We start from the raw sequence: 20031 nt of genomic DNA on the forward strand, positions 1-20031 counted from the left end.
AAGACAACAGAGGCAGTGGGATCATCATATATCAAATAAGATGATAGAACACTTTTGGAATCAAGAATTAAATATCTCCTTTATTTGCTACTTGTTTTCAGACTTAGTCATTATCTTAGAAAAGTAGTATTTGTTTGAACAAACACTTTCTTATCTATTGACAATGGGATGGTCCACCCCTAATCACTTAGAACAGCTAACAAACCATGGTTAACAGTTCTAGCTTTTCTTAAGATTTTGATTAGGTCATCCATGAATCTAGTAATGATTTACATTAAGTATACAACCATTACATCATTCTGAAATTGTATTACCATAGAAGGAATTAGGCAACGACTAGTAACTAATCATCAACATGCAACTCGAAATTTCTGGGGAGGTAAGTTTGGATATAATTCAAAAATCAATTTAATGATCTTTGAACTGCATATCTACTTACTATTTCTCCACCCCTATCAGTTCGCAAGATCTTTAACCACTTACCTTAATGGTTTTAACCATTGCTAGAAATTAATGAAAATTTTCAAACATTTCAAATTTCTTTGCTAAAAGGTATAATCTAGAGTTATCGTTTTAAGAATACAACGAAAAACTCATATCCACCCCTGAATGTACATCCATCTGTGATTGAGATGAACTACTTTCAGTGGATATAGGCATATTAACTCTTTGCAGAGATTGATCTTGTCAAATCCACTATGAACAAGATACAAATGCCATAGATTAAAAAAAATGTGCTCGTGTCTATGATGACATAGGTTTAGTTACATCAAAGAGTTCTTAGAACACTGCAAGTGGATCCTGGTCACAGAATACCTAACTCATATTCCATACAGTTTTAATCCATTAATAGGAGATAGATATTAAACACTTGAGAAAGTGTAACTGTATTGTATTCTGGAATTAGAAATATAAGAAAATTTCTATTGATAATCTAAAATTAAAGTCAAAGACTTAAATTTATACCAAACATAATGAGTAATTCTATCTTGGACCAGCACTACTAATACAAACTCTAAGTCAGATTTTCCCATACAAGTAGGAGATTTCAAAGATTGAGGATTTATATCAATTGGGAATAGAATTTCGGGATTATAATCATATGCGTCATTTAATTTCTTAAGAGAAAATATAGAATGACATGAAATGATTTATAGACCATTCATCCAATGATATGTTTTGAAGCTAATTCGAAATGAATAAGCTAAGAGGAATTAGGATAATTTCGTTTATAAATAAGAATCCAACGATGCTTCGATTAGCGAAAGACAAAGTAATCTTATTTATGTAATCTTCTTGTTTCATATTGTAAAAATACTAGTCTAAGGTGTCATCAATTGATGAACAGCTAGATGTTGCATATACAATATTTATCTTTCGAGATCTTACACTATTATGTATGTCTAATGGTGAAAATCCATTAGGGATTTATCTCATTAGAAAAACAAACATGTTAGACCAACAATGAAGATTCGAAATTAAACTACAACTTAATAACAGAAAATAACATGGTTCAATATAAATTCATACACAATTCAGAAATTATAAACATATAGCAAGTAGGAATGACTAGTGAAAATACTAAAACATACAATCCTAAATAATTTCCAAGGTTTTCAACAAACTGATACAGTGTCCCGGTAGGCGTGAGTCAAAGCATCATTTATTGAATAGAGTTGTCAGCTCTTCTAAAATAGAAACCATTCTAGCAACCTTTTATTCGATCAAAATAAGAATCTAACGTTGTCCCGGTAGGCGAGAGTCAAGGTTATTCTCATTTTATGAGCTTCCACCATTGTTTCATGTTTTATGAGTTTATCTCTAAGTAGTCACCGTAGGGGAGAGTCTAAATAGAGACGAAAACTCACAAAACCCTTATCAAATGAAATCTTACGGTTTTAAATGAGTTCAACGAATAACCATCCATAGGGGGACGAAGTCTAGCGTCTCGAGGTTATATTGAAAACATTTAACTTTTGTAAGACCAACAATGGAGATCGAATATCTTAATAATAATCAAGCTCATTATTTAAAGTGAGTTGTATTTTCTTTGATTCTCTTTATTTAATTTATTTATTTTAAATATATATTTATTTAAAATTTCCAATTTAGAATGAAAAATTCTAAATATAAATTTTAATTTAATATTTATAAATTTTACTTAGATGGATATGAAAATAACATGAATTATTTCCATCTTAGTAATAATTTCCAATAAATATTTAGAAAAATATTCAATTTAAGTTGTTACAAAATTAATATAAATTAATTTACAACTCAAATTTAATTTTCTATAAATATATATTGCATTTCGAAAAATTAAAGTATTTAAGAATACAATTTTTGAAAATGCATGTTAAAATAAAAAATTAATCCTGGAAAAATTATTCTAATTTAATGTTGGCCCAAAATTAATTAATAAAATTAATTTACAACAAAAAAATATAATTTTCCTATTTAATTAAATATATAAGAAAAATTTCAAATATTTAAGTATGATGATGAAAATCAACTTAAATATTAATTTTCTATTTAATTAAATACACTAGAAAAATACTTCAAGCAAAAATATCATCTATCTAGATTTTCCTTTGACTAATTAATTCAATTTCTAATAATATACTTTAATTCAATTTATTTTAAATTAATCAATAAATGAAAAAATCATTGATTTAAGTTGATCCAAGAATTAATTAAAATAAATAATTAATTTACAACTTAATCTATTTTTCAAGATAAAATTCGAAATTTTAGCATTTAAGAAAGGCAATTTCAAAAATTGATTAATAAAATAAAGAAAAAATATATGTTGAAAATTATTTAAATTTAGTTGAAAAAATAAATTTCAACTAAAAATAATTTTCTATTTAATTAAATGTCATGAAAAAGAAATATTTAAGTATGATGATAAAAATCAACTTAGATATTCAATTTTCAAATTAATTAAATGTATTAAATTCAAGAAATAAATAATTAAGTGTAGAGAAGGCTTAATTATTAGTCTCTAGTTTAATACTAGGAAAAATATACTTAAAATAAATTGTACCAAAATTAATTATATAAATAATTAATTTCACAATGTATAATATTTTCCTATTTAATATTAGAAATAATAAGTAGTATAGAAATAACTATCTAGAAAATATCTTATTTGACTAAGTATCTTTTCCACAAAATTTAAAAAAAATAATTAAGTTGTATTAAAAAAAATCTAGAACTTAAATATTTTTCAAATTTAAATTTAATTAAATATCAAAAATTAAGTTGTAAGCACTTAATTTGAAAATATTCCATTTTAAGTTAATATTCGAAAAGATATTAACTTAAAAAATATCTAAAGAATCTTAATAACCAATGCCTAAAATTCCTCAACTTAATTTTGAAATTTGAAATTCAAAAGATATTCAGATTTAAGTTGGTTAGTTGTAGATAACTAAATATCAACTTAAATAGGAATATTTAATGAAAAATTTAAATTAAGCTCCAGAAAGAATCTAGATGGTTATAATTCTATATTTAATTAAATACAAGAAAATACATATAGTTTAGCTTAGAATAAAGAATTCTTTAAACTATAATTTTCTTAAATTAATTTCAAAATAAATGAAATTAATTATGTTGCTAATCAATTTTATTAAGTTAAACTAGTTTAATTAACCTAGTACAGTCATTCAAATCAAGCAAATGGGCTATCACAATTGGGGTGGTTCATGTGAGGGGGTGCTGGGTTCAGTATGTCGTACCCACTTCTATGGCTCCAAACTCTCACACAAGGCCCAAAAGAGAGGAATTTAACCTTAATAAGAACAACTGTTATTAATTGAATAGGCCCAAAAACTATATGGGCCTAAATAAATTCTATCAAGAACTATGATAATTTATTTTAGCAACAACAACCTATATGTATCTATAATCAAATTAAACACATAGGCTCACATAGGCACACTTTGGATGGGTCCTATCATGTTGCTAGGTCATACACAGATGAAAGAAGATTGTAAATATACCTGTTACAAATTATTAACTTGACCAAGGGAGCCATCAGATCATTAGATCTGGAAAAAAGTAACCATGGCTATTTGCAATCAAGTAATAATAGGTTTTGAAAACTTACAAACAAGCTAAAACACATACTCCTGCAACAAGGTTAGCTGGATAGTTGGATGTAAAATTTATTTAATTTTAAATTAAATTATTAATTTCGAAATAATTAATTAAATAATAATTTTTTTTTTCGAAAATTTAAAAAAAATTTGAAAAATTCGAAAATTTTTTAAAAAATTTAAATTTAAAATTAAACCTACAATTTTTGAAAAATTAGGTTTCAACCAACCTAAATATCATTTCAAAAATTTGCTAACTACTTTTAAATTTTAAATGTTATTTTATAAATAAAAATTAAATAAAAAATTAGAAAAGATAAATAAATATCTTTTTCAAATTTTAAATGTAATTTAAATAAATAAAATAACAAAATTTAAAAAATTAGCAAAATATCTTATATCATTTAAAAATTACATGATTATAAGTATCTTATTTTTAAATTTAAAATAAGATAATATATAATCAAATTTTAAAATAAGATAGATTTTTAAGCAAGAAGATAGATACTAATTCTATTCAAATTCAAATTACACTAATATCTTGAATTAAATTTAAAAAATATTAAATTAATTCAAAAAGATAATTAGAATTGAATTAGGAATAGTAATAGTATAAATACAAAACTATACCAAAAATCGGAAGTTAATTCCATGAAAAAGCATGAAAAGTCGAAGAAAAACAAAAAAAATGTGAACTGTACGGACAGTTTCGCGATCGCAGGAAAATTTCAACACAGCCCCGATTTTTTTCAAATCTTCAAAAATTGATAACTAATTCAAATAAAATCGAAATTGAGTTCTGTAAAAGGCTAACTTGCTTAATTTTTCCCATACTATCCAATAAAAATAATTCCAGAAACAAAATCGCAATTATTTTTCACGAAAATTTACAAACATCAATCAATCATCAAATAACACTCAATACAACATGATACCATCCAAAGAACATACAAACGATCGTTTTAAAGTCCAAATTTCTTGCAAGTAAATCAATTACCATGGCTCTGAGGCCAGTTGTTGGAATTTATTTTACCAGGATCTTAGATCTACTCACAAGTATGTTTATTAACACCCTAAATATGAACTTTCTAAAACGATGAAATAAACACATATAAAGTTTAGGAAACCTTACATTGGGTGCAGCGGAATTAAATGACTCCTTCCATTCAGATATCTAGCCCTTGATTCCTTTCTGTAGCAGAGCATTATCAATATCTGAACCTGGATCTCTTTCTCTGAATCTTTGATGCTGAAACTCCTTTGCTGATGATCTTTCTTCACGATCTTCCTCACTATGATTGAGGTATCACTTGCTGTGTGTGGGCACTACTCATACACTAAGGATTTCGAAATTCAAGAGGGAAGAGAAAGAAGAAGTGGCAGCTAAAGATAGGGAGAGAGAAAGGCTTAGGTTTTTTTCTCTGAAGGAAAAATAGAAAATTTAAGTGTAAATTTTCTAAAGCGTTCACTATCTATTTATAGCATTCCACTAGGGTTAGGTTTGAATTATTTGGCATTAAAATAATGAAAAAATCAGTTTAAATTTCCTACAAAAGTGGCTGGCCCTATACAAGTGGATTTGGGCCACACTTTTTGCAATTTTGCAGTTTTATCTTTTCTGCATCTGATTTTCTCAAAAACGCCAATTTTCTAATTCAACCATTTAAATGTCAATTCTAACTATTTAATAACTATAAATAATTATTAAATAATATTGTCATTTATCATATTTATTAATTGAACCATACAAAGTATCATAATTAACAAATATGCCCCTATAAACTCTTTCTTTACAATTTCGCCCTTACTTAGTGAAAAATTCACAAATAGACATAGTCTAATTTGAGAATTATAATTGATTAATCAAAACCAATTACATGAGTCTTACAAGCAATATTATCTCAACTAGTGGGGGGACCATGGGTCTATATAACCGAGCTTCCAATAAGTAGATCAAGAATTTAGGACTAAAATTCACTGACTTATTAATTCTTCATTGAATCCACGCATAGAACTTAGAATTGCACTCTCAGTATATAGAATGCTCTATATGTTCCACCATATAGACACATCATTAGTTATCCATTGTTATAATGCTAATGTGATCAATGATCCTCTATATGAATGATCTACACAGTAAAGGGATTAAATTACCGCAACACCTTACTATGTATTTTATCCTTAAAACACTTGACCCCGTATAAATGATATTTCAGCTTATGTGAAATGAGATCTCCACCATTTATTTTCATTTGGTCAAGCTCGAAGGAGATCATCCTTTGCTTACTATTCGCCAGATAGAAGCTATAGATTCCATGTTTATGCTAGCGCTCCCACTCAATTGCACTACCGTGTTCCCAAAAAGTACGTATCACCCTGACCTAAAAGTAGGCTTAACTAACAATTCAAGGAACACGAATAGCCTTTCAAGATTGAGCCTAATCATAACAGGATTAAGATCATTTGATCTAGGATCAACTAGGCGATATTGACTTGAATAGATTTTACGGTAAGTTTAATTAAATCTAAGTCAAAGTTCAATATCGGTCCCTTCCGATGCATACTCCATGTATCCAACCTGAGCTTTACTTTAACCAATGCTCTGGAAAGAACATAGCACTTCTCCAAATGCAAGTAAACTCTGTTGTAGATTATCATATCAGTAAAACCCTGTGTCTGATAAATCTAGGAAACTTTATTCACATAGTCATGTTTACTTTCCAATGTGTTGACGGCACAATAAACAGGATCAAGTATGTGAAAAGGGTTTCAGATGAATCTATACATTATGTACATATAATCATGAAATAAATCATGTGAACCATGCAACATTAAATGTTATTTCTGATCTATATTAATAAGTAAATCTGATTATATTGAAATGAGTTTTATTTAGGGCATAAAACCCAACAGAGATATGGTCACAGTGCTGCGTATTGCTATAATCGCTATGATGAGTCTTACATGGGTTCAGACCCGAATGGTTCCAGCAGTGGAAACAAAGGAGGGCAAACCAGCAACAATAGCAATGGTGCATCTACATTTATAGCCACTCCTGAGATGGTGGAGGACACTGCTTGGTATGTTGATTCTGGAGCCAACAACCATATCACAGCCGACTTAAACAACCTCACCAACAAGACTGATTACAATGTTGAGGAGACATTGACTGTTGGTAATGGCAATAAACTTGATATTGCCCATGTTGGTAAAAGTCTAATACCCTCTGTTGATAATACCTCCATAATTTTGAGGAATGTTTTACATGTGCCTAACATTACTAAGAATTTACTTAGTATTTCCAAGCTCACACATGATAATAATGTGTTTGTTGAATTCCTTGCACAAAATTGTTTTGTGAAGGATCTGGAGTCAAAGAGGGTGCTGCTACAAGGGACACTTAAAGATGGCCTATACCAACTCACAAATCACCAAGAAGGTCTTTCCAACCAACCAAGTCTAATGTCTAAGTTGAACTCTGTCAAACCGTTTACTGGTGTGGTCACTGTTTCCAGCCACAAAAGTGTTAGTCCTAGTTTTCTTTCCCTAAAAGATAGGTGGCACAAGCGTCTTGGTCACCCTTCTAATCGTGTTTTAAATAAGGTTTTAAACCTTGCTGATGTAAAAGTTAATATGAATGAAAAGAGTAGTTTCTGTGAAGCATGTCAATTCGGTAAATCCCATGCCTTGCCCTTCAATACCAATTCAAATCGTGCCTAACATATGCTAGAATTAATACACACAGATGTTTGGGGGCCTGCCCCCATCACATCTAGTTACAACTATAAATTCTACATTCACTTTGTGGATGATTATAGTAGATACACTTGGATTTATCCACTCAAAACAAAAGATGAAGCACTTTCAGCCTTTATTCAATTCAAAACTTTGGCAGAAAATCAATTTGATAGGAAGATTAAAGTCTTAAAAACAGATTGGGGAGGTGAATTTCAAGCATTCTCCAAATGTGTCATTGAAAATGGCATTGAGTTTCAACACTCTTGTCCTCACACCTCTTCTCAAAATGGTAGAGCTGAGAGGAAACATAGGCATATTGTCGAGATGGGCTTGACACTTCTTGCTCAAGCTCATATGCCTCTTAAGTATTGGTGGGATTCTTTCCAAACCGCTGTCTATTTGATCAATAGGTTGCCTACACCTATTTTGAAACATAAGTCACCATTTCAGGTTGTTTTTAACAAGAAACCAGATTACAAGTTCATTAAAACATTTGGAGTTGCTTGTTACCCTTGTATTAGACCATATCAAACTCACAAGTTTCAATTTCATTTAGTAAGATGTGTCAATCTTGGGTATAGTGACTCTCACAAAGGTTACAAATGCTTGAGTTCCACAGGAAGGATATACATTTCTCGAAATGTTGTATTCAATGAAGACAACTTCCCTTTCCAAACTGGTTTTCTGAACAATTTCCAACCCGAAAAATCTGTGTGTGTTAGTGTCCCATCATGGTCAGCTTTGTTTCAATCCTCTCAAAATCAGTCCAACACTACTACACTAGACCCTGTGTGTCAAGTCACTGAAGCAGCAACCTCTGAAGCAACTCTCGACTCCACTGATCCTAGTCATCAAAATTGACATCAGGTATTAGACTCATCTGAATTTATTGTCTCTCAATCTCATGAACAAACTCCCACTGACAGAGAACAGAGTAGTAGCACTCCTCAATTGATAATACAGGCTCTATTTTACAACCTGCAATTTATGATACTGCTAGTCAAAATGAACCTACAACTCCGAAGCCTTCTCACCCTATGATCACTCGATCGAAGGCAGGCATTTTTAAACCGAAGGTGTATATCAGTCAAGCTCAATGGCAGTGGAAAAATGATGAACTAGCTACTGTTGAGGAAGCTTTGTGTCATCCAGGCTGGAACTCTGCAATGGGAGATGAAATGACAGCTTTGAGGAGAAACAAAACCTGGAATTTAGTTCCAAGAAAGCAAGGTATGAACATTATTGGAAATAAATGGGTTTTTCGAGAAAAGAGGAATTCAGATGGTAGTTTGCAAAGACTCAAGGCACGTTTGGTTGCAAAAGGCTTTAACCAAAGACCTGGAATTGACTTTGGGGAAACCTATAGTCCAGTAATCAAAGCTTCAACCATGAAAATAATTCTGACTATTGCAGTATCTAAAGGCTGGGAAATTCGACAGCTGGACATCAATAACGCATTCTTGAATGGCACTCTACGAGAAGACGTTTATATGTTACAACAACAACGTTTTGAAGATCAAAACCAACCTAATGCAGTGTGCAAACTCACCAAGTCTTTATATGGTCTGAAGCAGGCCCCGAGGGCCTGGTATGACAGATTAAAAACTACCTTGCTCAGCTGGAACTTTGCAAAATCAAGAGCCGATTCATCTTTGTTTTTCTAAAAAGCCACTGGTACTGTTATAATGGCTCTCATTTATGTCGATGACATAATCATCACAGGAAATGATGCTTCTAAACTCACAAAGTTCATTGGAAAATTGAATGAAATGTTTTCTCTCAAGGATCTTGGTCCTCTACAATTTTCCTTGGCATTGAAGTGCACAGGGATGAAACCGGTTTGTATATGAATCAGGGGAAGTATGTCAAAGAATTATTAATCAAAGCTGAAATGCTTCATCTCAAACCCTGTAACACTCCAATGACAGCTGGGAAACCTTTGTCTAAAACTGATGGTGAACTACTCTCAAACCCAACAGAGTATAGAAGCATCATAGGAGGTTTGCAATACTTGACTCACACCAGACCAGACCTATCTTTTGCCGTGAACAAGTTGAGTCAGCTCCTGCAATCTCCTACAACAGCACACTGGAGTGCAGCCAAGAGAGTGCTTCGATATTTGAAAAGAACAACCTATCATGGACCCCACATAAAACCTTGAGATAGATTGGCAATAACAAGGTACTCGGATGCCGATTGGGCGTGTTGTCTAGATGACAGAAGAAGTGTTGCTGCCTACTGTGTTTATCTCGGAGACACACCTGTATCCTGGTCATCTAAGAAATAGGTCGTTGTATCTTGATCAAGTACAGAATCTGAATACAGAGCTCTTGCTCAAGTGGCTGCTGAAATAGCTTAGATACAATCCTTGCTCAAAGAGTTCGAATTTCCTCTGCCTTGTACTCCTGTCACCTGGTGCGATAACATAGGGGCCAGTGCTTTGGCTGCCAACCCTATGTACCATGCTCGTACAAAACACATCGAATTGGATGTGCCTTTTGTAAGAGATAAGGTGATTAACAAAGAAATTGAAGTCAGATACATTCCCTCGAGTGACCAAACTGCTGACTGTCTTACCAATAGTTTGACACAACGTAGATTTAATTTCTTGGTGGAAAAACTTGGTGTGGTAACACCCTCAAGTTTGAGATGGGCTGTGAAGAAATGATATTTTGCCTATTGGTTTAGTGTATATGAGCTGTCATAACTAATTCGTGTGGTCCCATTGTTGTAACAGATTATTGTTATAATATTCCCTTTGTAATAATTACTTTATGATTTTGTAAAGGTTATTAGGTCATTCTTTGTACGGTACAAACATGTCTATAAATACAATCACTAGCCAATGATTTCCATTGAGCTGATTTCTCATTTCCTCTGTTCATTTCTTTTATTCTCTTTTGTTCTCTGCATTTTCTCTGCACTCAAACTCTTCATTCGTTACAGCAGCTACAAGTGCATCTGCTTGCTGTGGGGTGACTGTGGGGCCGTTTCTAAGAACTCTTCTGTTGACTGATGTTCTGTTGTGCTTGCTGGTGCCAAGTAGGGCCTGATAATATGATAGAAAAATATCAGTTATTTTGCTCGGGCCATCAACTCTTACCCCTTGTGCATCTTCTATTGAGAGAATCTTATTTTGGTTCCTTCTGGCCTTGATACTCAGGTGGAAAGCTACTGTGTTGTCATCTTTATCACGAATCCAAGTGAGTTTGGCTTTTTGATGAAGAAAGGATAGATAATTAGTATGAGCATCATAATAATTTTGCCTCAAGCATTTTTCATGTTCCTGTAATCCAGAGTTGAAAGGATCCAGGTGCAACCGATTCTGACAATCATCTAGTGCTTCTTTGGCTTTAATCACAGGAGCATGAATATCAGAAAACCCCTTCTTGTTTATTCCTTTGAAAATGGCCTTTAGAGCTTTAAGTTTTGTCACCACTTGGTACATCTTGGTGCCTTCATGATTCTGCTGCCATACTCTTTTAACTTGCTCTGCATAACTAGGATGTGAAGACCACATTCGAAAGTATCGAAATGGTTTTTTTTCCTGTTTGCAAATTCTGATGAAAAGTAAGTAAAGCTGGTGCATGATCAAAGATACCTTCATATAAGAATATAGTCTCAGGCCTAGGAAAAGAGTGAATCCATCTGTCATTAGCTAGTACCCGATCTATTTTTGAATAGATTCTAGATGAATCTTCTTGCTTATTACACCATGTGAAGAAATTCCCCGTATATTTGATGTCCTCTAGTTGACAATAAGCCACACAGTTCGGGAAATCAGGTGTAAGGTTGTGTCTAACTTTAGAACCAACCCTTTCATCTTTTGCGAGTATGTCATTAAAGTCCCCCATCACAATCCAGGGATCAAGAGTGGCCATATCCATTAGATCTTTCCAAAGAGCTTTCCTTCCTTCTACCTCATTGAAACCATACACAAAAGTAGTAAAGAACTTCTTACCATCTGAAGTAGAGACTTCGAGGTGGATAAGTTGACTTGTGCATTTGAGTATGTTGATGGAAACGGAATTAGGATTCCAAGCTACTATTGTTGTCCCTCCTTTATGCCAATCTATATTACTACATAGTAAAGCACCATCCTGAGAACATATTTGAGTACAAGGCTCCAAGCTTGGAAGCCTTAACTAAACCAAAATTGTGAGAATAGATCAATTGCTTGACCATGCTTTGCTTTTGTTGGTTGTTGGCTCCTAGGACATTCCAACTTAGTAGCCTATCCATTTTGTAGAGGAGGCCCTTCCCCTCCTCCACTCTTTCCCATTTCTGTCTGACCATTTTCCTGCTCCTCATCTGGTATTGTCACTGCCTCATCATTGTTGTTCCCTTGTTGATCATCTAAACATGGAAAGAATTCCCAGTCATTGTACCAGTAACAGGAGGCTTAATTTTTGGTTTCCACCCTTTAGTAACAGGCTTAAAGTCTCCAGCAGCCGTATCTGTGTTTGTGGCCCCTGCTGGAATTGGTTCCTTTGTTTCCTTGACTATCCATTGTTGCTTTTTATGCCTTGGTTTTTTCCTGCATTCTTCAGTCATATGGCCGAGACCATTACAATTTTTACACACCATGGGTTTCCATTCATACTTGATGCCCACTGTGACATTGAACCCATGTTCATCCTCAAAACTGATAGTTCCAGGTAAATCCTGCTGCAGTGTTACTTCAATAAGGATTCGGGGATAGGATAGTTTATGCCTCATTTTTGTATTATCATCCACCATTATAGGGTTTCCCACTTGCCCTACAATTTTGAAGAGAGTATTTTGGCCCCAATACTTCAAATCCAGATTTTCGAGTTGGATCCAAATTGGGACAGCTCGAATATCTTCCTTCTCAAAGTTGGTGTCGGGATCCCATGGCTTCATTATCACTGGCCTGTTATTAAAGAAGGTATACCCTCCATTAAGGATGGTGTCCCTGTCCTCAATGGTAGTAAACCGAATGATAAAGATGCCATAGGATAGCAATCCAACTTTGTCAACTTTATCCTTCCAGATTCGGCGAGCAAACCCTTCCAAAATTGATAAAGGCGGATTGGCCCCAAGGACATAACAAACTATAGATGAATTCCAAAATGAGATTTCCTCTTCAATGTCATCCATGGCAATCTTAACTTTCCCTTTTTTCAGTATTATCTCTCTTATTGACACCAGAATTTTCAGCATTGTTAAAGGAATCAGTTAAGTTTCTTAAGATAGAGCCAAATCTCAAGATAGGGGGAACTGAGTGATTGCCTTCCTCAAGGTCTTTGCTGCACTGAATATTAGCTTCCAGGAAAAAAGCAAAATAAGCACGAACATCCTCTTGTTGCTGCAGAGCTCGAAGTGATGATCGAGGCGATAACATCAGGGATTGTTCGTCCAGTGTAGTATTCTCTTCGATAGGTCTCTCCTCATCATCCGTAAACTCAGCTGCTTCAATTCCAAGGATAGAGTCCATGGATTTGAATTTCTTAGCTTCGGTTGATGAATTAGGGCCTCGTTTCTTCGCACCAGGTTTCTTAGTTACAGATTGTTGCTTCCTTTGCACCTTGGATCTCGTTTTCGCCATGGCACCAGCTCGAGAGCTGAGAGAGCAAGAAACAGAGGAAAGTCAAGTTTTATTGCCAAAAAAAAATAGAGCAAAAAAAAATTTCCAACTTAAAATAATTTTCTATTTAATTAAATGCTATGAAATTAGTAATATTTAAGTATCATGATGAAAATCAACTTAGATATTTAATTTTCAATTTAATTAAATGTATTAAATTCAAGAAATAAATAATTAAGTATCGAGAAGGCTTAATTATTAATTTCTCGTTTAATACTAGGAAAAATATTCTTAACTTGAATTGTACCAAAATTAATTATTAAACAATTAATTTCACAATCAATGATATTTTTCTATTTTAATATTAGAAATAATAACTAGTATAGAAATAACTATCGAGAAAATATCTCAATTTAAGTAAGTATCTTTTCAAAATTTGGAAAATATCTAATTTAAGTTGTTATAGAAAGAATCTAAAATAACCAACTTAAAAATTTTCAAATAAAATTTAATTAAATATCAAAATTAAGTTGTAAGTACCTAATTTAAGAATATTCTATTTTAAGTTTAACAATTTAAAAAATATCTCTAGAATCTTCAATAACCAACTCCTAGAATTCCTCAACTTAATTTTAAATTCAAAAGATATTCAAATTTAAGTTGATAAGAAAAATTAGTTAGTAATAACTAATTTATAACTTAAATAGGAATATTTAATGAAATAATTAAAATAAGCTTCAGAAAGAATCTAGTTAGTTAAAATTCTTTATTTAATTAAACACAAGAAAAATATAAATAGTTTATCTAGAAATAATATCTAAAACTAAGAGTGTTTTTCTTAAAATTAACTTTAAAATATTAAAATAAAAAAAATTCATATATTTTAAAAGTTAATTTTGTTGCTAATTAATTTTATTAGGTTAAACTAATTTAATTAACCTAGTACAGTTATTCAAATCAGGCAAATGAGCCTTCACAATTGGGGTAGTTCATGTGAGGGGGAGCTGGGTTCAGTATGTCGTACCCACTTCTATTGGCTCCCATCACTCACACAAGGCCCAAAAGAGAGGAATTTAACCTTAAAATAAATAACTATTATTAATTGAATAGGACCAAAAACTAAATGGACTTAAATGAAATCTATCAGGGTGTGACATTTTATTTAGCAACACCCTATATGCATCTATAATATAATAAACATATTGGCTCACACAGGCACACAGATTTGGATGGACCCTATCATGTTACTAGGTCATACACACATGAAAGAAGAATGTAAAATTTACCTGTTACAAATTATTTACTTGACCTATTGACAATTGAACCATGGGTTAAAATCAGATCATTGGATCTGTCAACAAGTTAACCATGGCAATTTAGATCAAGCAATAATAGGTTTTATAAAACTTACACATAAGCTAAAACACAAACTCCTGCAACAGGTTTAATTGGATAGTTGGATGTAGGATTTATTTAATTTTAAATAATTAATTAAATTTCGAAAATAATTAAATAATAAAAAAAATATTTTCGGATTTTTAAATGAAATAAAATAATATTTAAAATTAAACCTACAATTTTGAAAGATTAGGTTTCAACTAACCTAAATATCATTTTAAAATAAAATTACTAACCACCTTTTAAATTTCATGTTATTTTATAAATTAAATATTCAATAAAATAAAAAAATGATAAATAAATATCCTTTTCTGATTTTATAATTTAATTTAAATAAATAAAAAAATAACAAAATTTAAAAGTTAGCAAACATATCTTATTTCTATTCAAAATATCATGATTATAGTAATCTTATTTTAAATTTAAATAAGGTTAAATTATTTAAAATAGAATAACTAAAAAAAATCTGACCTTAAATTTAAAAATAAGATAAAATAATCGAATTTAAAATTAAGATAAAAAATTAAGCAAAAAGATAGATTTTTACCTATTTTCAAATTCAAATTCAAATTTCACTAATATCTAAAATTAATTTTAAAAAATCAAATTAATTTATTTTTGATAATTAGATTTGAAATATGAAAAGTAAAAATCAAAATACAAAACTACACAAAAAATCGGAAGTTAATTCCATGAAATAGCATGAAAAATCGAAGAAAACGAAAAAAAATTGCAAGTGGTACGGACAGTATGCATTGCATACTGTCCGCCCGCGCTCACAGGAGTAATCTGCCGAGAAAACTCGGTGCAACGCTCCCTTGCATGATTTCGGTGCGCAGATAAGGGGTTTAAGACACCCCTGGGCATGTCGCTCGGACATTGACATGTCCGAACTCGCACCTGACCGAGGGACACTCGGTTCCGCGCGCGTGGCCTTGAGCGATCCACCTATCTTTTTTCAAATCTTCAAAAAATTATAACTAATTCAAATAAAATCGAAATTGAGTTATGTAAAAAAGTAAATTCCTTAATTTTTTCCTAACTATCTAATAAAAATAATTCCAGAAACAAAAATTCAATTATTTTTCACGAAAAATTCACAAACATCAATCAATTATCATATAACACATAGATCAACATGATACCATCCGAATCACATACAAATCGTTTTAAGTCCAATTTCTTGCAAGCAAATCAATTACCATGGCTCTGATACCAGTTGTTGGAATATATTTTACCAGGATCTTAGATCTACTCACAAGTATGTTATTTAACATCCTAAATATGAACTTTCTAAAATGATAATAAACACATATAAAGTTAAGAAAACCTTACATTGGTTGCAGCGGAATAATATGAGTCCGAATGTCCTTCTCTTTGATTTGGATTCTTCACAATCTTCCAAACTATGATTGAGGTACCACTTGATGTGTGTGGGCACTACTCTTTCACTAGGGTATCTCGAAATTGTGTAGAAGAGAAGAAGGAGAGGAGGGTCGGCTATAGAGAGAAAAAGATTGGCACAATTTTCTGAAAAAGGCAGTTTCCTGAATTACTGAATAATTGCTTAACTACTTCATTTGGTGTGAGCCATCACTTTCTATTTATAGGCAACTACTAGGTTTAGGTTAGTAATTAATTGGCATTAAAATAATGAAAATAATAATTGGAAAATTCTTGAACAAGTGGCCGTCCATGGTGTTAATGGGCCTCACTTGGATTTTGCAGTTTTCACAATTTTTATTTCTATTTTCTCAAAAACGCGAATTTTTCCAATTCTAACCTTTTAAATGCCAAAACTAATTATTTAATAACTAAATAGATTATTTAATAATATTTTCATTTAATATAATTATTAATTAGACATATAGAGTCTCTTAATTAATAAATAATCTCTTTTCTTTACAATTTCACCTCTGCTTAGTGAAAATTCACAAACTAGACATAGTCTTAGTTTAGAATTATAATTGATTAAACATAAATCAATTCTTGAGTCTTACAAGCAATATGGTCTCAACTAGAATGGAGACCATGGATCTATATTACTAAGCTTCCAATAAGCCGAACCGAATTTACCAAGTAAATTCCCTAACTTATTAATTCCTTGTTGAACCCACTCTTAGAACTTGGAATCGCACTCTCAGACTTATATAGAGCGTTCTATATGTTCCACGATATAGATACGCTATCTCATTTAACCATCATTATAATCTTAATATTATCAAAGATCCTCTATATAGATGATTTACACCGAGAAGGGATAGATTTACCGTTTCACCCATCAATGTATTTGGCCCCTTAAAACACTTAGTTACCTGTAAATGATGTTTTAGTGATCTAAGATCTAGTCACTGAAACAAGAGCTCATCCATTTACTTCTATTTAGCGAAGCTCGAAGGGAATCATCACTTGACTTCTATACACCAGTAGAAGCTATAGATTCCATATTTATGTTCAGCGCTCCCACTCAGTCATACTATCATGTTCCCCAAATATACGTGTCACCCTGACCCAAAAGTAGGCTTAACTAATAAATTAAAGAACATGAATAAAACTTCTGAGATTGAGCCTACGCATATCAGGATTTAGATTCTTTTAATGTAAGATCAACTACTGATATTGACTTGGAAAGATACAATGGTAAGTTTATAATATCTTAACCAAGTTCAATATCGGTCCAGTCCATTTTATACTCAATACATTCGAAACTGGTATACTTTACCAATGTCCTGGAAAGAACATAACACTTACTCCGAGTGTAAGTATACTTCATCGGTGATTATCACATCAGTGTAAATCCAGAACACTGATGAAACAGAGACTTAGTCTTTTGAATCATATAATCACAATTACATTCCACTGTGTTGACAATACTGTAATTGTGAATAAATATATGTTCTGGACTTAACTGATTTTGTGCATATATAATAAATATATATATTAAACCATAAGCATGAAAAATACATGTTAACATAAAATCACTTCAAATCTCTTAAATTGATAACTAATCAGATTGTAATGGGTTTTATTTAGGGCACAAAACCCAACAATTTCAACCATAGGAGTCGTCACACCGCGACCTACGGTTGATGGTTGTTCAGGATTTGTGGTTGGCAGAACCCTCGTGTTCCCAAGGTTCGGCTGTGCAGGATCCACCGCTTGTGGATTTGCTCGATCAACCACGCCCCTACGAGTCTGCACCACCATCGTACTTGTAATTAGATTTGAGATAAAGAGCGATCCTTCATTGTGCTCTCAATGAAAGTACCAAAATGTTGACCTCGCTTTTAGCCAACGACAATGAGTCTAATTCGTAAGCGGCAAATAGTATAATACGAATGTAATATAATAAGCAGATAAAGACACAAGAATTTTATAGAGGTTCAGCCCCGAGCAGTTCGGTAATAGCCTAATCCTCGTAGTTTTTATTGACAAAAGAACAAGGAGAATGGTTCCTTTTCTTAGAGCTCTTACAAGAATATCTCTGAATTTGAATTCTTAGATAAATGTTTCGACCCCTTGCTCAGTGAGTATGAATCACTATTTATAGGGCTATAAGCTTGGGAGGGAAGTATTTCCCTTCTGGTTACAATTGATATAAGTAGACAGATTTTTGAATGACCGTTATTTTTAGACATGGGATTTCAAAACTCGGAGAAGGAGTTTCGGGCCATCCGATTTAGGCAGTTTTAGGATAGCCATTTAGTTTGATTTTTGTTGAGAATTTGATTGAGATTTCTTCATGAAATATATTCATTATGATGTTTTTAGGTTCTTGAAAAAATTTGGTAATTTTTGGATGAGTATTGGATGAGTTATAGGATTTCCAAACTTAGACAGGGAGGTTTCAGGCTATCCGATTTAGGCAGTTTTAGGACAGCCATTTAGTTTGATTTATGTTGAGAATTTGATTTATGTTTCCTCATGAAAAATGTTCATTGTGATGTTTTTAGATACCCTACAAAAGTTTGTAAGGTTTTTCTTAGAATTTCAGGAGTTATGCAAGTTTTAAAATGGGATAGTTGAGTTTCGGGCAATCCGATGTAGGCAGAATTTGGGGGTCCATCTTAAGACTTTTCCCAGGAACCCAATTGACTGTTTTATATCTACTTAGGGTATTGGCATGATGTATATCAATAGGGAAACTTTTAGTTGTCAATTTAAGTCCCCGAAAGTGTTAGGGCAACACTTATTTGTCTTTCTGGAAATGTGACTTAGGGCCTTCGATTACCTAAAGCTATTTCCACTAAGGTTGACCGGTGCACCTAAAATCAAAATTGAGATAAGACTAGTATAGCACACATACATATGTACATGTTATTTTTATGTTTGGCAGATGTATGACATATCCGTTAGAATGATAGTTAGTGTCTATATGATTGCCTATTGATATCGTGAATGTATGTGTTTGGCAATTTAGAAGGTATGAACCAATGGTACCAATACTCGTATATGCCAGATTCTTGAGTACATGTGGTATTATGGTTGGTTATTCTTTCGAAAGCATGAACTAGTGCTACCAACACTAGTACACTGAAGTACTGAGTGCATGTGGTATTATGGCTAGTTGTACTTATAGTATGGATTGATGTGTATTATGGTCAATTATACTATGGTCAAGAACGTTCGAGACTCAATTATACATGTTTGCATTGTTTATGACTTGTTGATAGGTGTATGGGCACTTAGTCGTAGGTCATTTATATATTTACGTTTTATGCTTTTCTTACTAAGTCTATTGACTCACATATGCTATGTTATGTGTAGGTAAAGGCAAAGCTGTTGTTGAACGACAATGAGTTTTGAGCTGGATGAAGATTGTATATATCGAGACAGTTCGACCTAGAGTGTTGGATCTTTGGGACAACTAGGGCTCACGATTTTGTAGTCGTTGTGCGACATCTTTTGATTATGTAAAGTTGAAAAATGTAGATACGGGATCCCAAATTTTATAAATGTAATACAGTATATGTTTATTTATTAAAGTTTAAATTTTATCACTTTTGATAAACCCTTTGATTATCAAAGGTTGCACTGTAATTTTAAAAGCACTGTAGCACGCCTAAACTAGTAGGGTGTTACAATTTCGGTATCAGAGCCGCTAGGTTGTCTACTAGACCGTCAAGATATGTACAATCATCATCAGATACAACCTCGACTCACGGTTCAGTAAGCCTTTACATGTTTTAGTAGCTTTTTATAATTAGAAAAGCATGATGGAAACATGTTAGTGAAATATTGATT

At 32.3% G+C, this 20031-nt stretch overlaps 1 long non-coding RNA gene across 1 annotated transcript in view; it reads left to right on the forward strand.

The window, feature by feature from the left end:
- The window catches only part of LOC133033968 (uncharacterized), a 62629-nt gene extending 42850 nt beyond the window's left edge, over positions 1–19779 (forward strand). Inside the window, exon 2 of the long non-coding RNA XR_009685965.1 lies at positions 19555–19779. This is a non-coding gene — a long non-coding RNA (uncharacterized LOC133033968). The remainder of the gene's footprint in view (positions 1–19554) is intronic.
- Positions 19780–20031: the final 252 nt, after the last annotated feature.

The sequence above is a fragment of the Cannabis sativa genome, chromosome 2 (assembly GCF_029168945.1).
Source record: "Cannabis sativa cultivar Pink pepper isolate KNU-18-1 chromosome 2, ASM2916894v1, whole genome shotgun sequence".
NCBI lineage: Eukaryota > Viridiplantae > Streptophyta > Magnoliopsida > Rosales > Cannabaceae > Cannabis > Cannabis sativa.